General features: G+C 48.7%; 1 long non-coding RNA gene across 1 annotated transcript; it reads left to right on the top strand.

The window, feature by feature from the left end:
• Positions 1-400: 400 nt before the first annotated feature.
• Positions 401-1,498, top strand: LOC135822269 (uncharacterized). Its single transcript, XR_010554459.1, has 4 exons — positions 401-662; positions 748-888; positions 1,032-1,107; positions 1,409-1,498. It is a non-coding gene; the product is annotated as an uncharacterized LOC135822269 (long non-coding RNA).
• Positions 1,499-7,040: the final 5,542 nt, after the last annotated feature.

Raw genomic sequence — 7,040 nt, 5'->3', positions numbered from 1 at the left:
ACAACAGTTCTTATTGACGTCCGCCTTTCTATTAGTAAAGGACCCGTGGTGAGAGACCACGACCGGTCGTCCACGTCTACACCGAATGTATCAGCCATATCTATTTACTGAGAATAATGTAACAACTCCTCCACAAACGCTTCTACAACTGACGTCTTCTTCATCCCCAGATAGGCGTTAGCCTTTGGGTAATCCTGAAATAAAGATTATTATTATTATCCTGGTTTTTTTTTCCTCTTGGTGGTTTTGGATAAGAGTTGAAAAGTCCAAAAGGTCAACTGATGACCTTTGCATTACTTGGTATGATTGGATTTTAGCGGATGATGTCGTTATGCAGCTGGAGAGCGAATTCGACAGGAAGAAGGTAAAGGCCTTGCTTTGCGGTTCACACCTTCACTTCAGTATCATTCCAGTATGGCTTTCACATGTCACTGCGGTGTGGAACTTACAGGAGTTATACCCCTGTTTCAGCACCTGAGGCGGTGCGTCAAGCGCCGCCTCTTTCTTATAATATATTGTGACAAATGGTAAGTGTGCAGTGCTCCTAGTATGGCTTTCACATGTCACTGCGGTGTGGAACTTACAGGAGTTATACCCCTGTTTCAGCACCTGAGGCGGTGCGTCAAGCGCCGCCTCTTTCTTATAATATATTGTGACAAATGGTAAGTGTGCAGTGCTCCTAGCTCTCTCCCCCAACAAAAGAGCTCTATGACACTGTGCTTTCTGCGGTTTCTTTCGTTTTTACAGTGGAGAAAGGCTGGTGGGAGGCCAGGCCGTGGCCGCACACCTGGCGGGTGCGGCCCATCGAACCCGTTACTGGGAGGGCCGGCAAGTCGGGCTGCTGTTGCAGTCCGACTACCGGGACGCCATGGAGCGTATCCGGACCCTGTAAGTAAGCACTGCTCTGTCTACATGTATACTTATCCCCCTCGTTATAGCGATACTTACTTGTTTCGTATCCTCTTGTCTCACCCTGCTTCCGTATTCGTGACACTAATAGTGTTTGTGTGCGCTCATGCTTGGTTTTACAGATGATGATGATGTATGTATGAAGGTCTGGAGCTAGCTGCCGTCTTCGGGATGTGCCATTTGTTTTCAAAATTATTTGTAAGTACTTGTAACAGGCGTAGTGTAGCAACTGTGTATGCAGTGTAGTAACAGTGTGTAGTGTTTTGTGATGGTCCTGAGCGGTCGTAATGTGTTTTGTGATGGTCCTGAGCAGTCGTAATGTGTTGGGCTACTGAAGACGTGAAGTACACTGCATGAAGGGGTATGCGTGGGTGCTTCGACATATTCTCGTGCCTCCTAAACCCTAGATACGTGTATAGCACTATAACCTAGATGTGTGTGTGTGTGTGTGTGTGCCCGCGCATGCGTGCGTGTGCGTGCATTGTGTTCTCTTCTACAGACTCATCCAAGTCCATTTAAATAAAAGTGCATTATAGTAAACAGTATTGTGTTTTGTTACAGTGAATATGTGGGGAATGGTGGATATGCCTTAGTGTGACTGGATACCCGCGGGTTGTGACTCTTTGCTGGTCACTCTGGATTCTCCAGTATAGATTCGATGCAGTGCAGAGGGGATTTGTGGTGCGTAGCAACACTGCTTCACTGTGACACCCCTTCAATAATTGTTTTAATGCATGATACTCCGGGCGTAGCCGGTTGATTCTAACTGTATCCTGATCACCGAAGGATGTACCCATTCATGTTGCCTGATGATTGCGTAAGCATGAAACTTAAAGTAGCAGCAAACAAGCCTTGATTGTCCTTGTTGTTCTGTTGTGTATCCTGATCAAAATAGAAATTTGCATCTAATGGACCTGCATGGACAGTAGGCATTTCCCTAATCGGCCGGGCGAAAAATTCGCCGAAAACAGTGGTTTTGAAGAAATTACCCATCTTTTCGCCGAATTTTCAAAAATTCGCATGTTGAATTCCCCGAAAACCGAAGCTTCAGTGCTTCAACAGGGTGTATGCTTATTTATTTATTTATTTATTCAACATCTCCTGGCCCGTCCGAAGACTGCCAATAAACATGAGAGGTCAGGTGATAGCCAACCACGGCAAGCTAAAATGTAAATGTACATGACGTAATGGGAGCGGTGACTTCAAGTACTATGTTGAGCCGAATTCTGATCTTGGAGCTCATAATATGGCCGAATTTGAACATTCTCGATCGAAAAGCCGATTAGGTATGCTCTGCATGGGCAACTTGTCAATCAGTGCACATCTACGATGTGCGAATAAAACGAATGCAAGGAACGTGAACTTGTTTGCTGCACATCTACGAAGTGCGAATCAGGGAGTAGTATAATGACACGTGTACTAGTACACCTTGTGTTGCACTGCGTCTTTTCCACACGCATAGGACCACTGAAGGTCACACGCTCCGCGTGCGTATGCACGCATGCGCAATATGTCACTGCACATCTACGATGTGCAAATCAGGGAATAGTACGTATTTTACTACTCCCCGGTGCGAATGCACCGAACGTGCACAAGTGCACGTTCGCCACGGAAAAGAACATGATGACATTTATGGCATGCCAGGGGTCAAAGGTCAAACTCTGGGGAGTTCCGGGGCCAGACCAAACGCGCCCGACACAGTGTGCCTTGTTTAACCCAAAGGTCAAAGGTCAAACCCTGGGGGAAGTCCCGGGGCCAGACCCAGCACGACCGACACAGTGTGCCTTATTTGGCCCAAAGGTCAAAGGTCAAAAAGTGTGCCAGAACCTGCCCCGCACTTACTACTCAGGTGCAAAAGGTATCCATCAATGGCACTTTGCAGTATGGGGTACGGAAAAGGGGCCTCCTCGTTCGACTTCGTCGACTTCTGCAGTTCTCCTTCCCGTCAGGGGTACCGAAAGGGGCCTCCTCGCAGTTGTCCTTGCCGTCAGGTCCACGTCATGCAATTCTCAACTATTTCGCGTACGGGATAGTCGTCTTTGTCGTACGCGACATCGGCGTTTACCGAGTGGCATTGGCACAAAGCGCGGGGTCACGTGTCAAAAAAGTATCAACAACGTGTCGACTACGTGTCGACCACGTGTATAGCGGTACACTCAGCGGTACACTAATTCTCGTGCCATTCTCGTGTCACAAAACTGGAACATCGAGTACCAGTATGGAAAGGCTTCAGACAGGAAGCCTTCTCGCAGTTGTCCTTGCCGTCAGGTCCACGTCATGCAATTCTCAACTATTTCGCGTACGGGATAGTCGTCTTTGTCGTACGCGACATCGGCGTTTACCGAGTGGCATTGGCACAAAGCAGACCGTTGACGGGGTCACGTGTCAAAAAAGTATCAACAACGTGTCGACTAGCGACTACGTGTCGACCACGTGTATAGCGGTACACTCAGCGGTACACTAATTCTCGTGCCATTCTCGTGTCACAAAACTGGAACATCGAGTACGAGTATGGAAAGGCTTCAGACAGGAAGCCTTTCCAATAATGTGGAAGAGAAAAAAAACTTTCTGACTGTATTATAGTATCATGTTACAGTGGTGGAGAGTTACTCTTAACTCGTATCCATAATAATTATGTCTTTTTTCTCTTCCACATTATTATTATTATTATTAATTTTTTCTTATTTTGTTAGGGATTTCCCAACAGGCAATGTTGCCTTTTTACTGGGAACCCTAAATGAGACTTTGTGTGAGCGCGAAACAAAGCAGGCGACTCGGACAGGCGACAAGATGGAGGCAGCGCATTCCACCTGTCGGCACCAAGATACGCAATGGAATGGAAACCATACCGGGAGTGGCACTTGACTGCTTAGATAGCGAAAATCAATGGGAGTCAACACTAAGCGAGTGATAAATTATTATTAGTAGCACGGGCCGCGGGGGCGGAGGTACTAGGTACATTGTCATTGAAAAAATAAAGGACCATGCTTATACGGTAGCTAGCTACAGAAACATGGGCGTAAAGATATCTTGCCGAAAAGAGAGAAAAAAAAAGAAAAGTAGTACTGTACTACGGACACGACCGAGACCGGGTCTAGACCCCGCACATGCCACGTGGCCAGCTGAACAACCGGAACGCGACGCCTCCGATCCGTGCTGTATTTTTATTTGGGGCTGGATATGTTTATATTATTTTCTTTTTTCATTTTGTGGTGTCGGTTGATGCACAGACGCTAGACGTAGTCCTTGCCCCGCCGCACAAACTACTTACCCCAGTCCTCCCTCTCTCTAGCATTTGCGAGCCAGTCCCGCTAACTAACTTACTTAGCGGAACATGCAACGAAATACTTCCAGAATAGTTGTGCCGATCGATAAGGTATACTTAGTATGAGCCGAGGAGAAAGGGGTGAAAAAAATCAAAATCCGACATGGGAACTGGTCCTAGTGGTCTTGGAGATACTGCCGAGAACGATACGAAGGTAGACCTACCTCGCGAAGTGGAAGAATACCGGGAGCGACTAGTTGAACGGTACCTCAGTGCGCAGGACACCTTCCCACTGGGAATGTTGCCCGACGGCTTTGTACCAACAGTGCAGAATATCTTCATTGACAATCTGGTTATGTTGCCTAAGAATGCCCTTGCAGAGGAGTTTAATCCGAAGGAACAGTTCGCATCGTGCTTTGATCTGTGGAGAGTCGAACATGTATTTAGCCAGGCAGGAGACAGTTTGCGGCTGACAGGGTTGGATGCAATTTCGAGGGATGTCCCTGAAGAATTGGAGGAGCGAGGATCAACTGTTGGAACGCTAATCTTTGCCAGTACTGGTTGCGGCAAAACGTTCATAATGACCAAAGCAGCACCGATGAAATGGGCAAATGGCTTGTTATGGAAGAACAGGTTGTTGGTTGTCGCTAGGGAGCTGCATCACAGAGATGTTCAGGGAGCAGGCTCACTGAGGGAACTTCTCGGCCTGGGCGGAATCGGAGTAAACCCCGGAGACCAGCAAGTGATCTGTGATTACATACGTGCCCAGCCAGCCTGCCTGTGTCTTGTTCTAGATGGATTAGATGAGGCCAGCCTAGCAGGTTGCAGCAGTTTTGTGAGGGACATACTTCAGGGAACAGAGCTGCGAGGCATCCGACTGATAGTCACGTCACGTCTATGTGCCGATATCTTCGGTTTGTCGCAGATGGCACACTTCTATCAGCAAATCGAGCTGGCGGGATTTCGACGTGATGATATTGAACCTTACATCAAGAAAGTGCTGAATGCGGAAAAGGCAGGTAGGCTGATTGGCGAGGTGGTAAAATCAGACTATCTCTGCGGCATGATGGCTACTCCGTTCATAGCCAAAGAAACATGTATGCTGCTGCATCACAGTGATAGCTCCGTTCCTCGATGCGTGGCAGACGTTTTCACCCGCATGCTGCTGCAAATTGCCAAGCGGGCAGATCCCGCAAACGCGTGCAAGTTTGACAAGTGGGGGTGCATTCCCAAGAGGATTCGCAAGCTGATCTTGGAGATTGGAAAGTTTGCCTTCTACATGCTCAGAAAGAAACAATTGATCTTCAGCGAAGAGAACCTTCAGGAACAGAACATCAGCAAGGAGGCCATTCGACTCGGTCTGTTTGTGGCCTGTGAAGAATCAGACAGCCATGCCGGCCACTGCATCCAGCAATGGCGATTCAGCCATTCGACCATCCAAGAGTATCTGGCTGCTCTCTACTGGGCCGAATATCCACATATGACCGAGGCCCGACTTGTCCGACTTGTCGAGAGCCTAGGAGCAAATAGCCCTCATCTCCAAGCCTTCTGGGTGTTATTGTGTGCACAGTTGAATGCTGAGCTTGTTCCGTTCCTGCTGTACTCACTTCTAACGACAAAGAAGACACGAACATGGCAAGGTGTGGAGGATTTGTTAGAGTTTTCCACCACCGATCCGTTCCCAGCCAACTTTATCCCTGTCATGTGTGATGTTCTGGAAGGCGCTCGGATTTTTCAACTTGCCGAGGAGCTCCTTTGCGGCCATTTGCCTGACCAAGATATGAGCGGGACGGAACACGTTAAAGCAATACTGAGGCAGAATAATTCACCGTCTCTGTGTGATGCCGCATTCTTTGAAGTACTCTTACTGGAGTGGCAAGAGTTGTCTTCAAGTCAGTCTGAGGCCACTCCCGACAGTCTCCTGCAGGCGCTGGGAAATGTGAGCCCCAAGCTGCAACAGCACTGTGAGAAGAGTCTAGCTGAACGCAAGTATGTGTATGATAGAAAGCAATCATGTATCCAGCTGCCAGATTCAAAAGACATTGATGAAGGCCTGCATGTGCTATGCTTCCGGTGCTACTCAGAGTTCATCATTCACCAAGAACCTGCCAAGCCCGGCCTACCCGTTATCAGCGCCCTACTCTCTTCGTGTCAGCTTGATGTCGATGGACGTCGGCAGCCAGCAGTGCACCGCTCCATCGACAGCGTGGTTCAGCACCACTCAGGTGCGGTCACTGATATCTGGGTGAAAAAATGGTCTGACAAGACAGCTAGCCAGTTCCCCTCATCACTTGCACAGTGTAGTGAAATCAAGAAAATCTACGTACGTGATGTTTTGACTGCATCATGCCGCTTGAATGACGTCATATGTTCTGCGATATCGTGTTCACACCGTAGACTGGAGGACCTGGACATCTACAAGTGCTCCGACATCACACCACCAATCATCCATGCCTTGGCCTTGAAGCCATGCGAGCAGCTCCAATGCCTCAGCTTCATTGACTGCTGCATCACCGAAAGGGCAGGCATAGCACTGGCAGAGTCCCTGGCGCATAGCATGAAGCTGCGGATCTTCAGGCTCCACGACAACCCTTCCCTGGGCAATCTCGCTGTTGAGAAGCTGTGCGACGTACTGGTCCGCTGCAGGGCCATGGTTGAGGTTGTCTTGCTCAAGTGCGGCTTGACATCACCGGTTCTCCCACACATTGCAAAGGCTCTGCAACAATGGAAACAGCTGGACACCCTACAGCTCCACGGCAATGACTTCACAGAAGTCACTGAGAGTGAGGCCAAGGAGTTTGTCACGGCCGTAGATGACAACAGTAGCCACAACGGGATTGGCGTGTGGTTGCAGCCATTGTGTGAT

The sequence above is a fragment of the Sycon ciliatum genome, chromosome 8 (assembly GCF_964019385.1).
Source record: "Sycon ciliatum chromosome 8, ocSycCili1.1, whole genome shotgun sequence".
NCBI classification, from domain to species: Eukaryota; Metazoa; Porifera; class Calcarea; order Leucosolenida; family Sycettidae; genus Sycon; species Sycon ciliatum.
This window is presented reverse-complemented; position numbering and strand designations above follow the sequence as displayed.